Genomic DNA, 27,238 nt, shown 5'->3' with positions numbered 1-27,238 from the left:
GAAAGTCTTGCTAAAAGAACTGAAGTTTTTTCACTTTAGATAAGCAATTCCTTTATTTCTTTCCTTACAGTTTCATATATACTTGTAGATCTGTCCCCTTCCTTTTATTACTTAATTTTCCCTATATTGTAGCAGTCATCTCTCTTGCTTATTTTTTCTATATTATGAAAGTCAAAAAAATCTTTATCTATATTTTTTCTAGGTACCTTAATCCTCCTCTTTTACAGCCAATATGGCAAACAAGCCTTTAGGTTTCAAAAGTGTATCAAGTCCTTAAAAGCTACCTAATTCTGATGTGCATGATAAATATGTTTACTGTCTCATGCTTTTCACCTAGAAAATCCATGCCCTATTTCTGAAGCCTTTAGACAGAGAGCTCTAACTGAGAAGAGATACAAACTTATATTGAAGTGTCTCCTTCAGCCATCCTCAGGAGACAAGCCCCCTCCAGTATCAGGGAAGTCAGCAACTGTTACTTCTTCCCCCTCTTCTTCTTCTTTAAAAAAGTCTGAAAATAAAGAGAGACATAAAGAGACAGAAAAAGACAAGTCCAGGTCTTCAAAAAAGTGAACTCTGGGCCTGATGACTTCAGTGGAGCCAGAACTGCTTTCAGATCCAATAATCATCAGATTTTCTAAGGTTTTCACCAGAACATGTGACTCCTAGGCTCTGGTCTTCAATTCTTCAGGGTAGAGCCAGATATCCTTCCAGGCCTCCTTCTTCCACTTCTTCCCTAAGGTCAGTCAAATCCACTTGGAGCCTCAAGGAAGCAGATGTGAACAGAATAATTAGGCATTTCCTTTGGACCCAGGTTCTCCTGGTACTGACCACCATTGCATCCAGGAGACATGTCTCATCCTCTAGGTCTTTGATAACTCCTTCTCTGATCCATCCTCTAAGATCAGAGCCCTTGGACCTATCTTTAATCCAAGGCAGATTTGCAACAGAGCTGAGGTTACATTGTTCCTCAACTCTGATGAGTTCTCTGGCAAAGTCGACTCAGGCACTCCCACTGCCAACTGAACCTGGAAACCAGCCTGTCAGTGCCAACTCTGATAGGTTGGGATCTGATCTGATACCTTCAGTTCCCTTTCTCCCCTTAAATGCATTGGCTCTAGATAGCTCAGCTCTGGGATTAGCCTCTATACTGAGTCAGATAGCATCCATGTTTGAGCCACCTTCAGGGTTTTTGGCTCCAGAGGCGGGGCCCTCCAGATCCATCTCAGGCTTAGCATTTGAGGCTTTTGAGAGATTCCTCTTCCAGCCAAGAGAGCGAGATCTGTTATTACTGAACCAGATCCTACTCATCCCCATGGGATCTCCCAGGGACCAAAGCCTGCTTTTCCTGTTGCTTCTGGACAGCCAGTTTTGGGAAATCTTTAAGCATGTTCTCCATAAATAATCTATCTCTGTTTCTGAGTCCTCTCCTGACCCTCCCACAGCAGAGGTCCACCAGAAACATAAGTGCAAGAGGAGGCACTTAAACTCCCCTTAGAAATCTGCTACCACTAACACTGATTTTGATGAAGAAGAAGGTTCCCCTAGATCCCCCCTTGAAGATGTCTCATTCGGGGAGATTCTGGAATTTCTTAGACAGACTGGGGTAGTCCTTCTAAGATCCTTCTCCAGAGGAGTCAGTGTTCCTCAAAACTTCCATTTCTGGCCCATCTACTTCCTATTTGGTTTCCTGCAGACAAGATGATAGACCTGTCTCTTCATGGGCATGGGAGGAACTGGATATGGCTGAACCTATCCCTAAGAAGCCCGATCAATTTTTATTAGCACATAAAGATATCCTCCATTGGAGTAAGGGTCCTCCTGTAGATTTCATGGTACTGACAGCAGTCACTAAGCAGGAGCTGACAGAAGAGAGCTCTTCTGTCCAACCACCCAGCAGAGAATTGCATGCATTGGACATATTTGGGAAGTGTGTATACACCTCAACTACTTTTTCAGTGACAGCATTGAATTATCAGACACAAGCCACCCCCTTTCAGAGATATTTGACTAAGGAGATCACCAACTCTTTACCAGGGACCCTATCGGTTGAACAAATGAAAGCTACATGGTTAGCTACCCTGCAAACCTTTTCCACTGCCTCTATGTGCCTTATCTCTAATGCTATAGAGGGTGCATCTACAGCAACTGGTACAGGCATTTCCATCAGAAGGCATGTCTGGATGCAGTTTTGTGACTTTGACGAACATCTCAGGATGTCCTTCAGCAATGCCCCTTATGATGGATCAACTTTGTTTGGTCCTAAAGTCAAAGAAACTATATCCAGAAGTAAGAAGGATGGTAAATCCCTTTCTGATGTAAAGATCAAATTCTCAACACATCAATGGACCTTCTCCAGAAATCAGAAGGGAGGTAAGAGGACATGGTTTCATAAGTCCTAGGGTTTTGCATCAGACACTTCTGGAGAAAGAGCTCCCAGAAGCAGAGGGAGCAAATCTCATAATGGACATTACTCCATTGGGAAAGGTGCTCCACAAAATCAGGCCTTCAGGGAATCTTTCTCAGAGAAGCCTTTCCAACAGTCGTACTCTGGAGGCAGTTGCAGGATGCTTATTTCTCCACACATTGACCTAGATCATCATCACCACACCTCTCAACTGTACATATTTTCTCAGAATGTCCAAATTTTTACCTCATATTTTTGGTCTGTCCCTCATAAAATTTGTGGTTTTCTGGCAAATCACAGAGGATTGAAGTCACTAAATAATGAAATTCATTTGAGTTACAGACTTCATATCATTCAGAAAATGCATGCTAATACAAAACCTGTCATTCTAGCAACTTTCTAAGTTTACAAAAGCATATTTAAAATCTGACCCTATTTTTGAGCCTTTGTCCCCTCAAAATGTTAGGCTTTGTCCAAATTTCTTGCACTAAGAGGTTGAGAGGTATGATCATCACTCAAGACAAATAGATGCAGAGTATAGTAACCAGAGGCTATGTCATACCTTTCCATACTCCCACATCACTTCAGAAAAGATTTTCCAATGTTCCACTTTCAGAAAGGGAAGTAGCCACTTCAGAAATAGAGACGCTACTAAAAAATTGAATGATCCAAGACATCCTACCAGACCAGAAAGGATCCGGGATTTACTCAAGATTCTATTTACTGGCAAAGAAAAACAGGGACCTAAGGTAAATTTTGGATCTAAGTCAACTAAACAAGTTTGTGAAACAAACAAAATTCCAGATGGTCACAGTTTAGTCCAAATTGAATGATCCATGACACCCTACCAGACCAGAAAGGATCTAGGATTTACTCAAGATTCTTTTTACTGCCAAAGAAAAACAGGGACTTAAGGCCAATTTTGGATCTAAGTCAACTAAACAAGTTTGTGAAACAAACAAAATTCCAGATGGTCACTGTTCAGTCCACTCTTCCATTTCTAAGAAAAGATGATTGGATGTGCTCTGTAGATCATTAGACTGCATACTACTATATAAAGATGGACAGGTAATCCAGAAAGTACTATAATTTCTGGTTGTGAACCAGTTATTTTCAGTTCAAAGCATTGCCTTTTGGACTCAGCACAGCACCCTCCCCCCGGGTATTCACTAAGTGTATGACAGTAGTAGCAGCTCATCTATGACTGCAGGGTTTCTGAGTATTCCCATACTTGGACAATTGGCTTATCACTGCCCCTACCAGGAATCTATTCAGTCAAGCCAGGTACTCCTTGTTTAATCTCTTAACAGACTTAGGAATCACAGTGAAGATAGAAAAGTCCAAGTTGCAACTAGCTCAGTCTTGTGAGTTCTTTGGAGTGACTTTGGGCACAAGATCTCAAATAGCACAGCTTCCTCTTTCAAGAATCTCATCTCTTCACCAGCAAGCCATAGAAATTCTGTCTTACTGAAAGCCACTAGCAAGACTAGTCCTTCATATTTTAGGTTCCATGGCTATTTCAATCATGTTAGTGCCACTGGCCAGATTTTACATACTTGTCCTACAGTAGACCCTGGCAGGTCAGTAGTCAATCAGAGAACAACCTTTATCATTTCCAGTGAGTCTGAAAAAACATCTGCAGGATACACATCCAATGGTGGCTAGATTCTCCACTTGTTATATGGGGATGACCTTTCATTCTGACCTTTTCCCAAGTCATAGTAACTATGGACAATTCCCAGCTGGGATGGGGGAGAATTATCTGTGAAAGACAGTCCTAGGCATGTGGTCTAAGACAGAGGCCAGTCTTCACACCAATATCTTGGAGGTGAAAGCAGTCCTATCATTGCAAGCCTTTTTCAAGTGCCTATCCCCTCAGGTGTGACCTCCATACTGACAGACAGCATGGCAGTCATCTGGTATATCAACAAAGAGGAAGGAATTAGAGCTTATCCTCTGTGTTGAGAGTGTGGCAATGGGTGATATCTTCTGACGACTTTCTAATAGCAATACATATCCCAGGAAAATCCAACACACAAGCAGACATGTTGAGAGTGGTCCCTCAACTCCTCAGTAATGGAGTGGATATTCATCCATTAGGGCTGACCATTTTGCAATCCCTTTGCCTCTCCCCACAACACCAAATGCAGAAACGTTTTTGCTCTAATCCCCCACAAGACAGAGTTGCACATCCTTGGAACTTCGGTCTCCTTTATGTTTTTTTCCTGACACCTCTGATTCCAACGTTCTTATAGAAAGCATCGGCAATGAAGGTCAAGGTAAACCTCATAGGCCCTTACTGGCCTTGACAGGTGTGGTTTTCCTTCCTCTGGCCTCATCTAATTCACTCACCTTGGGTTATGGACCCAGATTTACTTTCTCACCCATCAGGGCTGCCTCACACAAACATTCAGTCCCACAAGGTAACCATGTGGTTTCTCCAGTTCCAATGATGGTTTGACAATCCAGGTTGTCATCTTCAGTTGTACACATTTTGTCTTTATCTCAGAAACCTTCCACTAGGAAGGTTTATAGAAGTAAATGGAAGAGGTTTGCTATTTGGACTGCAGAGAAAATATAGATCCCTTCTCAACTCCCCTTCCACCAATTTTGGATTTCCTCGCACATCTTTTTCAAACTGGTGCCAGCTATTCCACTATTAAAGTCCAGTTAGCTGCAATTTTCTCTTCTCACATAGGAGAGAATTGTGCACCTATAGCTTCCCTTAGATTGTTCAATGCCTTTCTTATCCAGTCCTTCCATGGAATATTGCCATTCTTTTGCAGGCCCTGACTGGCTCTCCCTTTGATCCTGCTGCAAAAGTGCATATTAAGTTTTTATCCTGGAAGACCTTATTCCTGGTGGCTGTCACTTCTGACAAGAAAATTTCAGAGCTGCATGCATTATCTTCAAAGCTTCCATACTTAAGTTCTCATAAGGACAGAGTTTCTGTGGGAACCACTCCCTTTCCTCCCCAAGGTAGCTTCAGAATCATCTATTAATCAATCCATAAATCAAATGAGGGCAAATACACCCTGCATGTACTTGATGTTCATTGTCAGTTATGTTATTATTATCTATATTGCATTAAGCCCTTCAGAAACTCTGACCAGTTATTTGTGTTCTTCAATACTAAATTAGGCAAAGCTGTGTCCAAAGTCACTCTTCATCGATAGTTGATTCAGTCTATTTCATTTGTGTACCACAAAAAATGGAATTCCTCTCCCTTCCACTCTGAAAGCACTCTACCAGATTTGTGGCTTCATCTACAGCCTTTTTCTTCAGTGTTCCAACTGATGACATATGTACTGCAGCTACCTGTTCAAAGGTTCATACTTTCATCTCCCATTGCAAAACTGAATATGCAGTCTAGATCTAGGACCTCTTTTGGTTTAGCTGTGTTCTGGAATATTCTTCCATAAGGCCTCCCAAGTACAAAAGTAGCTGGGGACTCTGTCCCATCCTTTGGGGAATGGATGAAAAAGACAACATCAGATATGAAAGGTATGTACCATAAAGATAGATCTGTGTTGTCTGGTTCTATCCTTTCTTCAACTTCCCCCTGAGCCCCTCTTCCTTCAGCCCTCCTTTTTCAAAATTTCTAAGAAATTCTCTAAACCCTCATCCAATTTTGGAAAGAAATATGAACAGTCTCATCAGAATGCTGATAAACAGATGGTTAAGAAGAAATGGCAGAGGGGTTCCAAAAAGAACTCAGGAACCTCCCGCAAAACCTAGGGCAGTCAGACAAGTCAGAATGACAATTTCAGGAACCTTTTTCCTCCTCCCACCCAAGCAGTCCCTTTTCCCTTCCAGAAAGTCTGAATCACCTCTTTTCTCTTTGGCAGCAGATAGTTTCTGACAAATGGGTTTAGAAGATCATTCATCAAGGTTATAGATAGCAGTGGGAAGAAATTCCTCCTTTCCAGGGGGTAATTCCTCATCCTCAAGACCAGACTCTTTTGTTTCCATCTCTCCTTCATCACATACTGTACAATGGAATGATAGAACTAGTTCATCTTTCACAGGTTGGGAAATGTTTTTATTCAAGGATATTTTAGCTCAAAAGAAAGAAAATACGTGGAGACCTCTTCTGGATCTATCTTTCCTAACCCTTTTCGTGATAGTGCCCAAGTTCAAAATGATGTCACTTCACAACCTGTTACCCCTTGTTCCTCATTTAAGTTTCTTGACAACACTAGATTTAACAGAGGCCTAACCATCTTATCCCTATTCATCTAGGCTTCAGGTGTTTCTTAAGGTTTTGTGTGTCTTGGACACATTATCAGTCCTCTGCCTTACCCTTCGGACTATACACTGTACCAAAAGTGTTCACAAAGTGCCTAGCTCCAATTATAGCTCATTGCAGGCTACAGGATATTAACATTTTTCTTTATTTAGACAACTTGATTATATTTGCAGAGTCTTTTTCAACTTATCAGGAATTTCTCACTTGAGTGACATATCTCTTACACAACAAAAAGTAACAGAAACCAAATTCTCCACTCAATAAACGCTTATATTTAATTTTAATTGTTTAAAAATAACAGTACACTTTTCGTCAAACACAATGTCTTGACTTCTTCAGAAACACTTAAACAGTGGATCTAACCACTATTTAACATGGGACTCAAGCAATCATTCAATAATTCAATTTACAATTTAAAGGTACTTTCTGCTTATAGAATAACACTCATTCACAACTAGCATGATTTAAATAGCTTTTACGCTGTCTATAAAAATTCATTAGTTTATGTTTAAAACCATTAATGCAAAAATACATATAAAATATATATAAAAATGTGTATATAAAAGAATATATGTATATATAATTTAATCCAATAGTCAAAATAACATAAGCAAAAAATAAGCCAAAAATAAGCAAATTTGATCGAAAAACAAAATAACACTATATAAAAAACACTATATAAAAAACAAATCCAATCACATCGCGTCTTAAAATGTGGAAAGTGCTTGTATATATGTGTATTCAAATATTGAGAATTTCTTCGCTGTCTTATTTCCTTTACATATACATTCAGCTCTTTATGAGTATTACACCTAAGGTGCGTTTCGGAAATAAATGGAAGGTCTATATTCAGATGTATTTAACCCTTTAACTAATGGGCATATTTCTTTTGTAAATAGTGCCCATTTTCTTCTTAAAAAAACACTTAGCTCTATCAAGGGAAATTAACGCAATAATTTTAACAAACTGAATTAAGACCTAGCTTTTATTGGATCGAGTTTATTTTATTTTAAATATGCTGGTCTATCCCATTTACCTAACCTTTACCTAACTAGGTTTTTTAACCTAAGTATACACATGATGGAAATCATTTCATTAATACCTGGGAATACACATGCATTTACCCTAAGTTGCCATAAGAGTTCCTTTCTCTCCAGTTTCAAAGACTCTGGGCCACCTCTGTCATCTTTCTTCAGTTGGTCAATGACCCTAAATTTAAAGTCATGGCCAACATTTTCACTAATGTGTCTTGCTAAAGCATTTTCAATTTTATTCCTATTAATACAGTAAATGAGTCCCATGTTAAATAGTGATTAGATCCACTGTTTAAGTGTTTCTGAAGAAGTCAAGACATTGTGTTTGACGAAAAGTGTACTGTTATTTTTAAATACTTAAAATTAAATATAAGCGTTTGTTGAGTGGAGAATTTGGTTTCTGTTACTTTTTGTTGCGGAAGTTGGAGGATTTTCTATAAGTATATCTCTTACACAAGCTGGGATTCCAAGAGAACATTCAAAAGTCTTTTTTACTCCTTTACACAAGTTTTTGTTCCCGTGTTGTCTTCTAGACACCACTGTTCAAAGAACTTCTCTTTCACAGGAAAAAATATATCTAAACCTAGATCTGTTTCTAAGGTTTTCCTTTTAGACTCTGGTCACTGTGGGGGAATACTTCAGTATTTTGAGTCTCATGGCATCTATTGCTCTTATGATACTCCTGGCAAGACTCCTCACAAGAAAGATAGAATGGTACCTGAAGTCCCTTTAGTCCCAGCACCAATACCCATTGTCTTTTCAAATCCCAGTTTTGTTATTTCTTATAAGGGAAATCACTTGGTGGAGACTACAAATTCCCCTAAATCCAGGTCTCTGCTTCTCACCTACCATGCTCCACAGCAATCAATCAATCATCACAGATGCAGTGGACTTTGCTTGCAGAGCAGTTTCAAGTAGGATAAAATGACAAGGTGTTTAGAACACCAAAGACAAATTCAAACATGTAAATATAAAAATAAATGCTTACCCTGATCTAGACACACAACTCTCTGAATCATCTTTGGTCCTCTGTGTCACTCGCCTAGTTTTACTATTAAAGATGAACAGGCGGGGTAGTTCATTTATATACTTTATTACACAGAAACACATCAGGATGGATAGCAGCAGTAAAAAATATAAATTAACTGATTAACTGACAGACTACACAGACATACATGCTTACATCTCAACAGCTTACTACAAAATGGCAGTCAGGCTTGCATGTGCTCAATATTTATACACTTGTGCAAGCCCCTAGAAAGCTTCTTAAAGGTATACATACATATTACTCTACATCCTCCCTCTTTAATGAATTACCCACAATATAATGACATTTGAAAAGATACATACAATTGTACACACAATAAGAAATAAACACGTTCATGCCCAGGTTGCCGTGTATCTGGAACATGGTCTGGAAACGTGACCTGATCTAGTAATATCACAATTAGAATTGAGTTTAACAACAGGGACAGTCATAGGTGAACAACTTGCTTCAGGAGTTTTGGAACTCTTCTCAGGAACAGGGATATTTACTGGAATGTCCTCTGGAACTGGAACACTGGATAACTCACTCTGAGATACACAGTCTTTCTCACAGGTATGATACTGGGATCAAATGTTTCCAATTCCACTAAATTCTGCTCCTTGCCATTCCACAATGTACGATCTCGGCTCTGGACATACACTTTTCATGACACCAATCCAATCGAAACCTTTGGAAGTCTGCATCCTCACTATCTCCCAATCTCGTAATGGACTGAGCAGTTTGCTGGACTTGTCATAATAGGACTTCTGGGATAAGCACTTCTTTAACAAATGGGCTTTCACTGATTTGTTGTTCTTAATGCATGGAACTAATAATGTACAACTAATTGGTAGTGTGGCTCTGGTTTGTCACGACAGAAGTCTCTGTGTAGGTAAACCAAGATCTTTTTCACGAGGAACGTGTCTAAGATTGAAGACACTCAAGAAAACATGCTATTGTCCTGTGTCAATTTCTCTAGCAATTGTTTTGCACTTCGAACTGCACATTCTGCCAAACCATTTGACTGCAGATATTCAGGGCTATTCGTAACATGAGTAAAGTTCCACAAATCAGCAAATCTTTTCAACTGCTGGCTTGTAAACTGTGTACCATTATCAGAAATAACTTTGTGCAGGCTACCACGGACTGCAAAATGATGCTTCATCTTAGTAATGACAGTACTGGACACTAGATTAGGAAGTAGGACAACCTCATACCAATTTGAATAGTAGTCTATTAACACTGTCGCTCATCTGATCATGATAAAACAGATGAGCATACATGGGTTCAGTTCAAGCAGTTTTATTACATACAAACCCATCAGAAATAAGGCTTTGTAACTTAAATAAACTTATAAACAGAATGACTACCACACTCATACATGTTAACTCTCTGGCAGTTGTCTCAAAATGTCACTGCTGCCAGCACATGCTCAGTATTTATATGCACATACGACACCTGGAAATGCTTCTTAAAGGTACATACACATGCTCTGATCTACAAACACCAAGTAATGATGACCATTCCATTCAAAAATGTCTGTGGCTACTGTCAATCAAGCTACTTCAGGAATCTGGTTTAGCTGAAGTGGTTCTTTCTTTTGATGTGGCTTAGTACTATTACATATAAAACAAGATGAAAGCATCCTCTCAATGTCCTTTGACATAGAAGGCCAAAATACTAATCCTCTCGACCTTCTTTTGGTAGAATTAGTTCCTGGGTGGCCACGATGCAAAACAGTAATATACTCTTCTTGTAAGTATTTTGGAACAATTACTTTTGGACCTTTCATGATGATACCATTGTCAAACAAAATCTCATCTCTGTATGGAAAATAGGGTTGCAGGTCTACTGGTAAGCATGATTGCTTTGAAGGACATCCTTGACTGATAAAGTGGTCAAGCTTCTGAAGAAATGGATCTGAGGATATATGACTTCTAAGCTCATCAAGATGTGTGGAAGAAACAATTCTCGCTTTCATGACCTCAAAATCAATTTTCTCATTTTCATGCTGTTCAGTGTTATTTATGGACAATCTGGACAATGTATCAGCAAGATAAATACGTTTGTCTTTTGTGTGGACAAGACTGAAATTTTACTTTTGCAAGTTCAACATCATGCATTGCAATCTGGCAGAAGCTATATGCATAGGCTTATTCAAAATAGTGCCTAGAGGTTGGTGATCTGTTTCAGTCTGAATAGCTTTACCATAAATATAATCATGGAACTTCGAACATGCAAACACAATTGCGAAGAGTTCTTTCTCTATCTGCGCATACTATGTTTCAGTTTGGGTTAGAGTTCTGGACACATAGGCTATTGGTCTACCTAGTTGAAGAATGACTGCACCAAGACCAAACTTCAAAGTATCACAAGAAAGAGTAATAAGTTTGTGAACATCATAGTAGCTGAGAGTTGGCGGACTGGAAATTTTATGTTTCTGGACATGAAATGCTCTTTGGTGTTGCTCTAACCATGACCAGGATACATCTTTGCACATCAGCTCTCTAAGTGGTGCTGGAAGTTGACTCAAGTCTGGAATGAACTTGCCTAGATAGTTGACCATACCAAGAAAACATTGTAAGGCTTGAACATTGTCTGGAGGTGGCATCTCAAGAATTGCTGTTTGCTTGGAAGGATCTGGTCATAAGTCTGAACTGGTAAATAAATGACTAACATAAGTAACTTTTCGCAGCCTAAATTTGCACTTCTGAGTATTCAACTTAAGATTCACTTCACATACTCTTTCCAGAACTTTCTTGAGGTTTCTGTCATGCTCTGCTTCACCATTACCTCTTACTAGAATATCATTTACTATAATAGCACACAGATACCCAGAAAAAATTTGCTCCATTGCATGCTGGAAGACTTCACTGGCAGAATTTACCCCAAATGGCATTCTCAAAAATCTATACTTGCCAAAAGGAGTACTGAAAGTGGTTAGCAATGAAGATTTTCAATCATGCAAAATTTGCCAAATGAACTCTTTGCATCTTAAACAGAAAAAAAACAGTGGCATTTGGTATAAGAGGAGTGACTTTTTTGAATGTAAACATGGGATGATGAGGTCTTTTCAGTGCTTTGTTCAAATCTCATGGATCAATACATATTCTTATATCATCTGAGCTTTTCTTATGCGCCACAACCATGGAAGATACCCATTCAGTTGGTTCTTCAACTGGACAAATTACACTTTGCTGCACCATTTTATCTAGCTCAGCCTTGACTCTGTTCTGCATAGGTACTGGAACTTTCCAGGCTGGCCTGACAACTGGACTGACTTCAGGGTTTAACTTCAATGAGTACACAACTGGGAGTTTCCCTAGTATGTCTTCAAAAACATCAGCATAGGTAGAAAAAATAGTCTGGGCAAAATTAGAACAGTGGTCTTTTAAGCTTACGTGGTTCACTTCCTTATTAAATGAAAGTAGTCCCATTTTCAAACTGTCTCTGAGGCCTAATAACGACTGTACGTGCCTTTTGACTATGTAAAATTGCAAGTCATAGCTGTTCCCAGCAGAGTAACATGAAAGCACTACTGAACTTTCAGTTTGAATTTCTTCTCCACCATAAGCAACAAGCTTCACACACTTTGCCAAATCAAGCTTCTCACCAGCACATACTCTAGCAAATGTTTCTGCTGACATAACATTGCACTTTGAACCTTTGTCAACTTTGAGCTCTATGGGTTTCCCATTTATCTGAACAGTACAAAATATATCATTCTTTGCCCATAAATCTACTGCATTGACTGTTTTATTAAGCACTAACACACCATCAACATAAAAAGTAGGGTCACAGCTTTCTAATTCATCAACTTGTCTCTTTGAATGTTCTCTTTTAATAAAAGAATGCCCCTTGTTTGATTTACAAAACCTTTTGACATGATTCCACATACTGCATTTGTAACATTGCTGACCAAAAGCTAAGCATTTTTCTCTTTTGAGTTCATGATTTGCACCACTATTACGACAGTTGACTATGAAACAGGGTATGGGCCCATTCTCTGAGTTTGCTGACTCACTCTTGTGCTTCACTAAGACTGTGCACACTCTAAAATTTGCTAGAAAGCTACAGGGTTTACTAATGACTGTTGCAGGGTTCAGAGTTGCTGCCATGTGCTTGGGGCTGTTTCTTTTAACCACGTGAAGCATAATATCAACATGAGCACTAGAAGATACTAGAAGCATGCATTTCTCATTCATTAGCATATCTGTGTGCTTTTCTGTGAGCTCATATTTCTGACAAATCTCAATGGCCTTATAAAAAGTTAAATCACTGTCACAAAGCAAAATCTTTCTCACAGCATCATCTTTAATACAACACGCATCTATCTTTTATCAACTTATCCCTTAAATCACCAAATCTGCATGTTATATATGCTGCAAAAGTTTCCCCAAGTTTTTGATCTCTTGTGTAAAATAAGTGCCTTTGTATTGTAATATTCATTTGGGGGCTACACATTTCTCTAAATTTATGTTTTGAGCACTTGGGGTCTTCCCTTGACTCAGCGGGTGCTGCTATATGGCAGTTTACCCCTCCCCTGCAAACACAGCAGGTGCATACACAAATTAATGCTCTCATTCACTGGGTTCTGAACCAGCTAAATTAAGCAGAATAAATGCCTTTGTATGGTCATCTTTATCAGAAAATGCAGCTTGTATGAAAATATCATAGTCTCGCTCAAACACTCTCCAATTCTCTGCAATATTATCAAAGACAAGAGGACCTGGATTTCAAAATCTGTTTGCCATGCCAACAAAGTATGCTCAAGCACACTAAAAGTGGCCCTTGTAACATATATGAACAAGCACAAACAGCCAGTACTTGGAATAACATCCAAATGCACAATAAACTGTTTGAAATACTGTACTCTGTGAAATATGCTTTGAAATGGCTGTATTTTGCAAAATAACTGTACTGTAATACTGCCCAAACATGCAAACACTTTGTATGCCTCGGATACCTTGAATAGCTTTAATTATGTGAAAAAGTAGCTCATAGTAAAAAATTGCTGTCATTTCCCTTATTTTATTCATTTTATGCAATTTGGACTTTATTTCAAACATTTTATATAGTTATTCGAATATTTTTATCAATATGTCACATGTTCAGACATTTTGTTTAACTAGTCATTTGTTTTGAATGTTCTGAGTGCTTTGTTTTATATTTTGCAAATGAGAAATCATTTAAGTAAGCTTTAGTACCTGAAATCCATTTCTAACCTGTTTTTTGCAAATTATACATGCAGCAGGGATGACCCATTCCTTTATATTCCTTCACCTTTAACTGAGTGCCTTCTCAGTCCTGAATCTGGATTTCTGGATCCCATTCTGACACCATGTCACTTGTGTTGCTTTACTATTAAAGACGAACAGGCAGGGCAGTTTGTTTATATGCTTTATTACACAGAAACACATCAGGATGGATAGCAGTACAAAATATAAACAAACTGATTAACTGACAGACTACACAAATATACATGCTTACATCTCAACAACTTACTACAAAATGGCAGTCAGGCTCACACATGCTCAGTATTTATGCAAGCCCCTAGAAAGCTTCTTAAAGGTATACATAGATATTGAGCTACACTCTGGACCTCTTCTGGTTCTTAAAGACAATGCCACGGTCATGTGGTACATTAACAAGCAAGGGAAAACCAGGACATACCCCCTTTGCAGACTAGTCATGTTAGCTTGAGATATAGCTTCAGAGTACAATCTCACACTACAGGTATCTTACATTCTGTCAGAGTAAAACTGTGTGGCAGACAAGCTAAGCACTATAAAGGCAGACCCTCACGAATGGGAACTAGTTCAGTGGGCTCTTTCATGATTTGATCCAACTCTGCAGAGTTCCTCAAGTAGACCTCTTTGCCTCCTCTCTGAACAATCAACTGGAAAATTTCTGCACCAGGACTCCATGCAAGAAGGCCTGGAAGGCAGATGCCTTTTCTTATCCTTGCACAGGAATGTTTCTATATAGTTTCCCACCGTTTCCACTAATATGCAGGGTACTTCTGAAGATTCAGAAGGAATTTCCGAAGATCATCTCTCTTCTGGTGCAGGCAACAGTGGATGTTCATCATATTGATGATCACTGGTGCAGTAGCCTTAGCTATATGGGTTATATCCTGCCAAGGATATAAAAGCCGGCCAGCATACAAAGCATCATGGCACCTTCTACATTTTCATACTGTCAGGCAACTCAAGATGAGTTCACTAAAAGACGAGTTTCGGATTCTCCCTGAGGGGTTCCTCTTTCTCTAAGACTATTGCTAGAATGTGCCAGTGTTTTCAGTGGGAGAACGCTGAGGCATCCCAGTCCCTCAGAAAATACTGTGAGTTGTTACAGAAGGATTTTCCAGAACCTACACCCATTCGTCCTGGTCTGTCTACTTTAGAGGACATGTGTATGGAGCTTCTGCCTGCAATTTTCCTGTTAGTCAACCAGCTGCCCCTAAAAAGACAGATAGGATGTATGAAATTCCTCAGTCTTTTAAATTTGTATACACACTGTTCCCAAACCTGACACAGCAGATATGGTAAATTTACTTATACAACTGTACTTTCTATGGACGGCTGCTTAAATTTTAAGATACTGTTAAATCAGCTGTTAAAAATGCCAAACAAGATTAAACCAGGCAGTTATTACATTTCATTCCCTCCAAATCACAGACATGCACGTGTATATATATAAATATATATCAAATATATATATATATATATATAATATATATATATATATATATATATATATATATATATATATATATATATATATATATATATATATATATATATATATATATATATATATATATATATATATATATATATATATATATATATATATATATATATATATATATATATATATATATATATATATATATATATACAGTGGATATAAAAAGTGTATACACCCCTGTTAAAATGCCAGGTTTTTGTGATATAAAAAAATGAGACCACAATAAATAATTTCAAAACTTTTCCCACCTTTAATGTCACCTATAACCTGTACAATTCAATTGAAAAACAAACAAATTTGTTAGGGGGTAAAATATAAAAAATAAAAAACATACAATAAGCTGGTTGCATAAGTGTGCACACCCTTAAACTAATACTTTGTTGAACCAACTTTTGATTTAATTACAGCATTCAGTCTTCCTGGATAGGAGTCTATCAGCACGGCACATCTTGACTTGGCAATATCTGCCCACTCTTCTTTGCAAAAACGCTCCAAATCTGTCAGATTGCGAGGGAATCTCTTGTGCACAGCCCTCTTCAGATCACCCCACAGATTTCCTATTGGATTTAGGTCTGGTTTCTAGATGGGCCATTCCAAAACTTTAATTTTCTTCTGGTGAAGCTATTTTTTTGTTGATTTGGATGTATGCTTGGGGTCATTGTCATGTTGAAAGATGAATTTCCTCTTCATCTTCAGCTTTCTAGCAGACACCTGCAGGTTTTGGGCCAAAAGTGACTGGTATTTGGTACTGTTCATAATTCCCTCCACCTTGACTAAAGCCCCAGTTCCAGCTTAAGAAAAGCAACCCTGAAGCATGATACTGCCACCACCATGCTTCACCGTGGGGATGGTGATCTTTTGGTTTTGCAAAGTGTTGCTTTTGCACCAAACATACCTTTTGGAATTGTGGGCAAAAAGTTTAACCTTGTTTTCATCAGACCATAACACATTTTCCCACATGCCTTTGGGAGACTTGCTGCATTGTTTTGCAAATTTTAGCTGGACCTGGATGTTTTTCTGTGTAAGAAAAGGCTTTGGTCTTGCAACCCTACTCCATAGGCCAGACATATGGAGAATATGGGAGATTGTTTCACATGTAGTATACAACCAGTACCTGTCAGAAATTTCAGCAGATCCTTCAGTGTTGCTGTAGGTCTCTTGGCAGCCTCCCTGGCCAGTTTTCATCTTGTCTTTTCATCAATTTTGGAGGGACGTCCAGTTCTTTGCAGTGTCACTGTTGTCCTATATTTTCTCCACTTTTTGATGACTGTCTTCACTGTGTTCCATGGTATATCCAATGCGGTGGAAATGTTTTTGTACCCTTCTCCTGACTGATACTTTTCAACAATGAGATCCCTTTGATGCTTTGTAAGCTCTCTGCAAACCATGGCTTTTGCTGTAGCAGGCAACTGTGTAAATGTAAGGAATATCCTACTACAACAGTTGAACTTTATTTGGGGTTAATCAGAATCTCTTTAATTGATGGCAGGTGTGTACCCAAGAAGACTGAATGTTGTAATTAAATCAAAATGTGCTTCAATAAAGTATTAGTTTAAGGGTGTGCACACTTATACAACCAGCTTATTGTACGTTTTTTGTTTTTTAGACTTCAGTGCATTTAGACTGTTCAGACTCAAAAATTATCCTGAGCTCTTTTGTCTTATTTTAGCACCAAAAAGAATTGTAATAAAATCCAAACCATTTCTGTCTGGTGGGCCTTCCCAGATGGTCCATTTTTTCATAGAGGCAGAAACTTTCTGATGTGTTGGGGCATCACAAAAATGACAGATGTTGGGACTGGCTGAATCTCAAATGAAATTCTGTATTTTTTAGATATCACTGCTATTATCAGTCTGTCTTTTATGATAGTTTTACATTTCAACAGGTGGAAGGCAAATGGTCCCCTTACTGCCTCCAGTATGGGACAGTTGGACAATGCTTCAGATCTGCTATGTTTTGCCCATGAAGAAGCTGTAGCTTTTTAGGATTTGTCAAGATTCCTTGCCTTTGCACCCACAATTACTCTGAAATTTGTCCTGGTTATTGTGGTTCATCTCAGATTGTTGTTGAGGTTTTTGCTGTGTCTAAACCATGGTATTGGCCTCTCTGCATCTTGAAAATTATCTATAAGTGGAAAAAATGTTGCACTCCTTCTCCACATTCCCTTTCTGTGTCTTAATCTCTGGAAAAAGACAGACAGACCTTGAAAGAGTCTGCCCAGAAAGGCCACCTTAGTGCATTTTGTGAAACCCTTCAGAAGAAGCCAAGTGTGCTGGTACATGGCACTGGCAGATCCTGCAGCATTGAGCATGTCTTCTGCTGCATTACAGCAAACATAACATAAGCTTGGTCATGTTAGAGACAGATGTGTACTGAAAAAGCAGTTTGTCTTTTATAGGTCCTTTTAGCAAACTCAACATCATATTGCACATCTCATCAGTAATGTCACGTTGAAATCTACCATGTGCATAATACAACTGAGCAACTGCATAGTAAATGTGGTTGATATGTAAGCATGCTTCACTACCATGTCCCTTGTTCTGAATTCATTGCCTATGGATGGGCAACTGGATTCTTAAAAGCCAAATCTTTGAGGGCTGCTGCTGAGACTATGATATCAGGTTAGGAAGTCTTAAATCAAAAGCTCAACTATTCCAGGTACCAAAAGATATGACCAGCCTTTTTAGGAACTGAAGTAACTGTATCAGGATCTTCTTCAACCAGCTTGGTGACATCTTGCGGGGTTTCATCCAAAAAGAAGTACTATCTAGGAAAATTTGCTTAGCAGAACTTCAAGCCTTTTGGAACCTCCTTTGCTGGGTGGGTGCTGGGTTAGTGAACCATCTTCCACTTGCTGCATTTGCTTTGCTTACTTTCCAAACATAGGGTCATCTGGGAGATATGGGGGACTTGTCATACTCCCCACCACTCAAATCTGTGGGGAAGACTCTGGCAGAAAGTAAGGGTGTTTCCACTTACACTGGGCCTTCCTTGACTTCTTCAGACAGAAGGAGCCCATAAAATAAGGAAAAGATCCTGTTTGGTGCAGGTGTCTCAGCTGATTGCTGCAGAGGGGCTGCAAATTCTCTGATCTGGTGTTGCAGGAAAGGTTTCAGGGCTCAGGGCTCAGGCACTGTTGTTTCTGCAGAGTAGATACCAGCATTGTGGATGGAAATATTAGATCTAGGGAACCACTTCTAGGCTGCTAACTTGTTCAAAATCAAGTTGATGTCAAGAACTGCATTGAAATTTAGAGTCTAGCTGGTGGCAAGAACACCAGAGTTGGGTTAGCCAGACCTCACATAAATGCCAAGAGGGCTGGTATTGACATCAGCATCAGTAACTGGTCAATGTCAAGAGCACCTATAGTGCCAAGAGCAACAGTATCACAAATGTCAGTAACAAGGTGATTCTTGACACTAGAACCATCACCACTGATCTGCACAGTACCAAAACTGTACAGTGTACTACTAAGCATCAACATAGGTCCTAATGTCAGAATCAGTGCTATCTGGCCTGGTACTGGCTCATGGTACCAGAGAGGGAACTTAATGTGACCTAGGATGCAGTAAAAATATTACCAAAGATTTCCCAGCTCCACATAATGAGTAGGGAAAGGGTCACAAAAATGCTGCATCTGACCCCTCAAAAGAGGTTTTGCTAACTCATCATAATCAATATCAGAAAGGGCAGGTGAGGGCCAGCTCTGGATGTGGGTGGCTTCAAGCTCATGGAGCAGGGGAAACATTCCTCTCCAAATAAGTTTCAATTACAACAGACAGCTTCACAGATTCATTTAAAAGAAGCAACATTTCTCTGTTTCAGAAAGGGAATCAGAAACTTTTAACAATAATTGTTTTAACCAGTTCTTTGTAGATACTGAAAGAGATGGAGAGGCCTGGCTGTCAGACATAGAGCAAGTAGAGTTGCATTTTTAAAGAGTGGGATGCTTTTCCTAGAAGTTAAACACTGATTTAAAAAACATCAGAAATTACATATTTATAAATGCTATGAGAATTTCCAGACAATACAAGCACTTATTTTGCCTTCTTTTGCGAGGTGTTTTCCTCTGACAGGTAGAGTGACAAAACCAGCATTTCATGTTAACAATCAAAACAAGGCATGGCCAAAAACATAAGAAAAATATTCCTGAAAGGAAAAAGTTTCAAAAAGGTAAGAAAGCCCTAAAAGGGTTATGGAAGAGATAGCAGGGTAGATGGGGATGTACTCAGAGGTTTTTCCTTAAGGAAGCTTGATTTTTTTCCCATTTGCTATAGAATAGACTTCCCTTCCTTTCCCTTCCCTGTTTACCTTCAAATATAGCTTAAACAGTTGAGTGGGTACTCTAAAATATACTCCAGGACTCAATGGCTTTGCTGTCCTTGAAAAGGTTGGTAGATCCTGAGTGTGGTTATTGGCAAGGCACACATGGTCACTGGTCTAATAGCCTTACATTATTATAAAAATATAGCCTGAGCTCATTTTTAATTATCCAAGTGAATTTATAGGAAGTATTTTCCTGCTTGAGCCAAGGTGCAGGTAACTGTCTGCCTAGTCATGTCTAGTCTTTCTTCTGCACAGGGTATACAACATCGTGTTTTGCATGTTTTCTGTGCTCTTGAACCCTCTGTGTGCTTACAGTATTATTAATTTACAACTTTGTCAATTCACTTTATCTCATATTGCTTTGGCATTTATCCAAGACCACATCAGAGCACAGTAGATTTGACTATTGCTTTACCCTAATTTCCCATGTCATAGGATCATAGGATCATAGAAAGTTAGCAGGCTACTGGCCCTGAGGCCTTTACAAGCCTAGCCAATAATTTAGCCCATGTTCCAACAAGTCAGCACCCTATGCCACTGTCCAGAAGGGACACAGGTGGAATCCCAGGGGTGTATTTTCTGTTCCCCATCCAGTTATCCAGGTAGCACTTAAAAATGTTTAATGAGGTACTCTGCATTACATGGAGAGGGAGTCTATTCCACAAAAGGGGGAGTCTCCTGGACACAAATCTGTCCTGCCAACAAGTCCTATTGATGTCATAGACCAGGTTGAGGTCGCACGTGCGGGTTACTCGAGTGGAGCTTGACCTGCGGATATGCAGCAGTTCCATCACGGTGGGGTCTGAGATTGCTTTGTATGCCAGACAGGTGTCAGCTCTGAGGAGTCTGTAGGAGACTGAGTAGAGGGACAGGGCTTTTAGCCTAACTGTGTAGTGTAGATGTTTGAGGCCCTGGATTCTCCAGATGAGGAACCTCTGTGGTCTCCCCAGCTGCTGCATGTGCTTTGTGAGGTACATGCCGAAAGGGGCATTGTACTCAATAATGGATCTTATAAGGGAAGAATACAGGGATGTTATGACCACCTTGTCCCTGGATGAGATATCCTTACTAATGAGGTGGGCCATGTAGAAAACTTTCTGTACAATGGAGGCAATATGGTGGTCAAAATTCAGTTTGCTAGCAACGTGAGAGCCCAAGTCCCTCACGACTGATTATGTGCTTAGTGACTTATTATCAATGTGATAATTTGTGGGGATGTCACTCTCCCCAAAAGGGATGATAATGCATTTTTGGCATTCAATTTGAGGCCATGCTTCTGGCACCAGACATTTGTTTGGGTGAGACCCTCTTGGAGGATGTCCACATCACTAGGGAAATTAATGACAGCACTCAGCTTGCAGCCATCTGCAAACTTGGTCAGCCATAGCCCACTAGATTTGGCCTGCACCTCTGAGAAATATATCCCAAACAGCAGAGACCACAAAACTGATCCCTGAGGTATACCACTTGTTACAGGTCTACTACTTGAGGTGGCTTCCCCTATTTTGACTAGGTTGGTTCTATCAGTGAGCCAGTTTGCTACCCATCTGGTAACATATGGATTGATGCCTAGTTGAGAGAGTTTATGTATTATACCTGAGTGGGGAATAGTATCGAAGGCCTTGGCCAGGTCAAGGTAGGTGGTGTGCACCATCTTCCCCTCATCTATGGCCTTGGTGACTGTCTCTAAGAAGATGACCAAATTTAACAGGCATAACCTCCCCTTGGCAAAACCAAACTGTGTGGGATCAAGTGTCTGGAGGTTACTAATGTCCTTGTTAATGAGGTCCATGATAATCCGTTCCATGGCCTTGCAGATCAGACTAGTTAGGCCGATGGGTCTATAATTTCCTGGATCAGTGGACACTCCACCTTTGTGCAAAGGGATGACAGTAGCTGTTCTCCACTCAGCTGGGATGAAGTCGGTACTCAAGCTTTGGTTGAATAGGGTGCCTAATGGTGATGCAAGTTCCTGCCTGAGTTCATGTAGGATGTAGCCTGGGATGTCATCGGGTCCCATGGAGGCTGTATGTTTTGCCTTTGAGAGGCAGTGATGACTTGCTCCCTATAGACAAGGGGAGGGGGCAGGTACTGGGGATGTCATGTTTTAATGATGGGGGGGACAGAGGAGCGAAGTTTTCACTGAACCTGTCTGCCAGCAGGTTGGCTATATCTACAGGGTTTGTGTATGTGGTGTCCTTGACCACCAATTCTGAGCAGATCTGGGTGCTTCCCTTGAGACTAAGGACATATGAAAGAAAGATTTATGGTTGTCTTTAGTAGATGTGGCCAGTTTGATCTCGAAGTTTGCTTTGGAGGATTTCACTAGTGTCCAGTCTAAGGAGAGATTGCTCCCAATTAGACACCTGCTCCTTCTTGATCCTGGACAGCAATTTTTTTTTCCTTTTTTCCTTTTATTATAGAGTTTATTTATTGTAGATGTCCACCAGACAGGTTTACTCTTCCTTGAAGAGGAGGATTTCATCCTGTCTGGTATTTCTGATTCCATGCAGCTATATAAATGCTCATATAGTACTTTGGTGTAGGTTTAGACATATGTGCCAGTTCCTGTGGTGGGGGGGGGGGGATGTGAGGCTGTTTATACCTTCCTTCAGGAGGTTGCAGTCAGCTTGGGAGAAGTGTTTTTGTTTGACCCTAGCTAGCGGGGGGTCGGGGGAGTTGGTGACTTCGAAAGTGACTGCTTTGTGGTCGGATATTACCAGGGATGATGACACTGTAGGGATGCTGCAGTGGTCACTCATGTTGGTTAAAAACAAATCCAAGATATTTTCACCTTTTGTGGGGGTGTTGACCAACTGGTCCAAGGGACTTTCATTGACGAAATCAAGGAATCTCTGGGCATTTGTATTTTGGCATGAGTATTTCTTCCAGTCTATGATTGGATAGTTAAAGTCACCCAGGACCAGGGTAAAGGGTTGAATCTTGATGGATACAAATAGTACATATAGATTCAGTTAGGTGGACTGGGCATCTTGAGCCAGAGTTGGAGGCCTGTAGCTAGCTATGATTTGAATAGGGGTCTTGTCAATTGTTAACTTCACCTGGAGTGTTTCCTTTGCATGTTGTATTAATTTAATTTAATTAACTTGGATTCAATGTCTGAGCTAAATGTTTACTAAATTATTTCCTTAACTGCCAGATTTTGCTGTCTGAGGACTGACTGCTCCATTATTTGCCATTACTTTACTCAAATTGTGTTAAAGCACATTTCTCCTTTCCCTTATGTTCTTATCACCAAGCTTTAGCTTTTTGCTTGACACCTCACTTTTTGTTGGACAAACTTTGTATTTCCTCTTTAGCATGTACTTCATCAAAAAATGATTTTGTGGCTCCAGGGGAAGAAGAATAACTTGAAGACAGCTGGATATAGCAGTTTGAATCTCACACCTGCATCTCGACATTCCCTGAATAGTGCAATGGATTTTCTCATCTTCTGCCTGGTATACAATGAGTAATCATGCTCCATCTTTGATGCAGTGCTATTGTGAAGTTTTGGGTCAGACTCCTGTACTCTGGACTCTCTTAACCTGTTTTACTTTAAGATTTTTTAAACTATTTTATTTTTATCTTCTGTGTTTCTATCTTCTCCAGCTTCTCTGTTTATTTACATTTATATCTGAGCATTGATTTCACATTTTCCTATTTATGGTCTATTTTTAATTTATTGTTAAATCACATTCAGTGAGATTCCAAAATATTCATTACATCATGAAAAGCTGTGAATGGGAACACACAGGGTGTTTGTGGTTCATGAACATAATGTGCATGAGTGGGGTATGGTGAGAAACATAGCTGCTTGCAGTATATACTAATGGTAGTATAATTACTTGGTAATGAGCAACATTATTAAAATTAGTTTCTTTGTGTATGCAAATGAAAGAGAACTAGACGTCAGAACAATTCAGAAATGTAGAAGAGTGCAATGTGATACAAATTGACCATTGTTAATAATCACTGTTTTGTCCTGGTGTACATGTAGGGTAATAGCAGAAATATGTTAGAGGTTGCCATAGCTTTTGTGAACATGGATATGCAACAGGATATTATTGTTGCCAGTAGCCTTGATGGCATGTGTCATCACCCTTGGATGCACTATGTCATCCAACTACACTTAACATTTCATGGGCTTCATGAGACTGACATTATTGACTTGTACCATGTGGATAGGTACACCATACAGGAGCTGATAGACATGTGTTAGCCTTATCTAGAGGCTCATGGAAGTCATGCATCACCCATTCCACTGGATACAAATGTATGTGTGGCTTTATGTATACTAGCTACTGGGTCCTTTCTATGACCAACAGGGGATACTCACTGGAGATACCCCAGGCATCTGCCTTGAGAATACCCCATCAGTTTCTCAATGTCATGCTGTAGCATATGGGGGAGCATATGTGGTTCCCACATAGCACAGATTACAGAGCCAACACCATGCTGGATTTTTGTGATATAGACCAATCTCTTGATGTGCCAGGGGCCACAGACTGCACCCACATTGAAATAAAGGCTCCATTTGGTGATTTGGGAAGAAGGAAAGTGAACTGCAAAGGTTATCACTCCATCAACTACCAGAGAGTCTGTAATCAGCAAAGTAGTATCTACAATGTTTCTCCAGGCCACCCAGGTAGCTTCCATGACTCCCATATATGGCACACATGTGGCCTATATCAATGATTTGTGAGGGGTGACTTTTCTCAGGGATGTCTTACTGGAGATGACAGATATGGCCTGGAGTCCTGATTGATGACAGCTATCTGAAATCCACAGACTATGACCAACAATGGATACAACTATGTCCTAGTACCACCCCAACTCATTATGGAATGTGTGTTTATGCTGCTAAAGACACATTTACACTACTTGGATTTCTTTTGTGGTGCCCTGCAATATGACCCAGGCAAATGTATTAAGATATTCTCAGTATGTACAATGTTATGCAGCATGATAAAGAGGAAAGAGTTTCAACAGGGAGGTTGTATGCAGGAAGAACATTTCCCAGTGCACCAGGTAGTGGAAAGTCAGCCATATGAGGAGTCAGTGGAGACCTGGCAGCAGAGGATTAACATGCTAGGTGGAGGCAGGTATAGTATGATGTAGCACTGACAAAGAGGCAATAGCTGGCACACAGCTTTGACTCTATAGTAAAGCATATACTTTACAGTAATATGGAGACATGCTAACCAATACCAGGCTGTGTTTACATGCATAGACTGGCTACACTGTGCACCAGACATAAGCAACTCTTGTAACAAAGTATAAACAGCAGGCCACAGTTATCATCATCTGCACAGGTGCAAGAGGCAACACAAGTTTACAATGTCTTCCATAGGACAATGTGTGAGCATTGTAGAAACTGAAAATAATTGAGTGCACTTTGTGTTACAGGTGGGGAGTTGAGGAAACTATTGCAAAATGCTTTGGGAAAGGCTACTGTCATTAGAAGTGTGTGTTTTATACTGCAGGCTGTAGTGTCGTGTGTGTGTGTGTGTGTGTGTGTGTGTGTGTGTGTGTGTGTGTGTGTGTGTGTGTGTGTGTGTGTGTGTGTGTGTGTATGCTAGGAAACAGCCTCAGCAGGTCTTGCAGCACTACATCTCACTCTTATGGACAGGCCTAAGGCACACGTGGAAGATGCGTGGTCATCCTGTATGTTCCACCTTTGACAGGCACTCCCCCTTCCAGGAGTGTCATAGATAGCAGTATTGCTTTGGCCAGAGGTAGATGCATTACATGGCTGTGAACAAGGCACTGGGGCAAGTATCATAGCCACAGGGATGCTCTCTCCTGCCTGCACGCACCTCCATACTCAGTAACACTCAGTATGTAATCACCTCCACATTCAGTATCACTGTGGAAATGATAGAGCTATATGACAATAACCTTGTCCATCCATGTCCATCGCAGCCACCTTCAGTAGAGGCAGAAGTGGAGTAGCTATGTGACATTTGTCTGACACATGACCTAGGAACATGTGAGGTCCTGCCAAATGCCAGTAGGTGAGTGAGCCAGTCAAAAATACCACACATACAGGACATGCACTCCCAAAGATTATCATGATTAACCTGCAATATCCATACTATCTCTGCAATGGCTGAGGTGTTGCTATCCTGTGCCTCTACAATAGCCCTGCACATTTGTTGTATTGCAGACACTGGCCGAGCTAGATCTGGGATGGGTGGTATCCATGCCATTACCAAACACCAGTACACATACCCACATGATCATCATTATGGCCTGTGGAGCTTATGGTAGACATTGATGGCAAGACACTCCCCTGACTGTGTCCACACCAACCTTTTCTTCATGGTGTGTGTGTGTGTGTGTGTGTGTGTGTGTGTGTGTGTGTGTGTGTGTGTGTGTGTGTGTGTGTGTGTATATCTTTGCTCACAGACACAGAGGCTATATCTATGGTCTGAGTATGGGAATCTGATCTGCACAGTCACTGTGTGCACCACTGACACTGTACTCCCTCATTGTACCACTGTTTATCACAATCACAGTCATAGTCAGATGCTTCTCTAGCATCAGGCAATGGAATACCCATGGTGGTGGAACTGCATAGGGCATCACCTGTAAATGCATCAATACTCAAAACTCAGTACAAAAATGATTAATCACCTCTACTTTATTGATAGTGCAGAATTAATAGGCATGGTGAATAGCGACAGTAATGGTTAATATAACCTTAACATGTGAAGGTGCTCTTGAAGCTTGTATTCCTGGTGTACCTAATATACAGGAAACATGTGAATTCATGCTCATGAACAGCAACAAATGGAACAAATAAAATGATTCATGTCTTAATAGAGAAATAGCAAAACACTCCTGGGACATTGCCAATGTATACTCTACTCTGGGGTCATGCTGCAGCTCGACTCCAAGCTCTAACACACCTCTATAAGAATGCAATGAGTCAAATCTCCCACACATAGTAGTCAAAAATGTCTCCATCTCCATCAATGGTGGTTTGAATGACAGCCCATCTCCCATTGCCCTACCTTCCTTTGCAAGGTAGACAGCATGACTTTCTGCATCACAAATAATGTTGGTGGTCCTGCATCTGACTTGTTCATGGTTGCAGTCCTAGCTGCATACAGCATTACAATCTACTACTATATCCTGCCAAGCATGGTCACAATAAGTCTGGTCAGCAGTACCCTGCCTAAGCAACCATTGACCAAGGAGATGGAGGGCTTATACCAAGACTTCATTCTCTGCGTGAGAGAATTTGCTCTTCTATGTATTACCTGTGCCAAGCATGGGGTTGTGTGGAGAAAGAATACAAACTCTGAGTAGCCATGAAGGGCTGCTTGTCAAAGTAGGCTATTTTTAGTGTACCACCTATTATGTAAATTGGTTTTGCACTAAAAAATGTACACATAACAGTACGCTACTGTCATAATCTACTATACAGCACAAAGCAA

Source organism: Protopterus annectens, chromosome 1.part0, assembly GCF_019279795.1.
Source record: "Protopterus annectens isolate FY-2018-M chromosome 1.part0, PAN1.0, whole genome shotgun sequence".
In the NCBI taxonomy this organism is placed as follows: Eukaryota; Metazoa; Chordata; order Ceratodontiformes; family Protopteridae; genus Protopterus; species Protopterus annectens.
Note: the sequence above shows the minus strand (reverse complement) of the source record.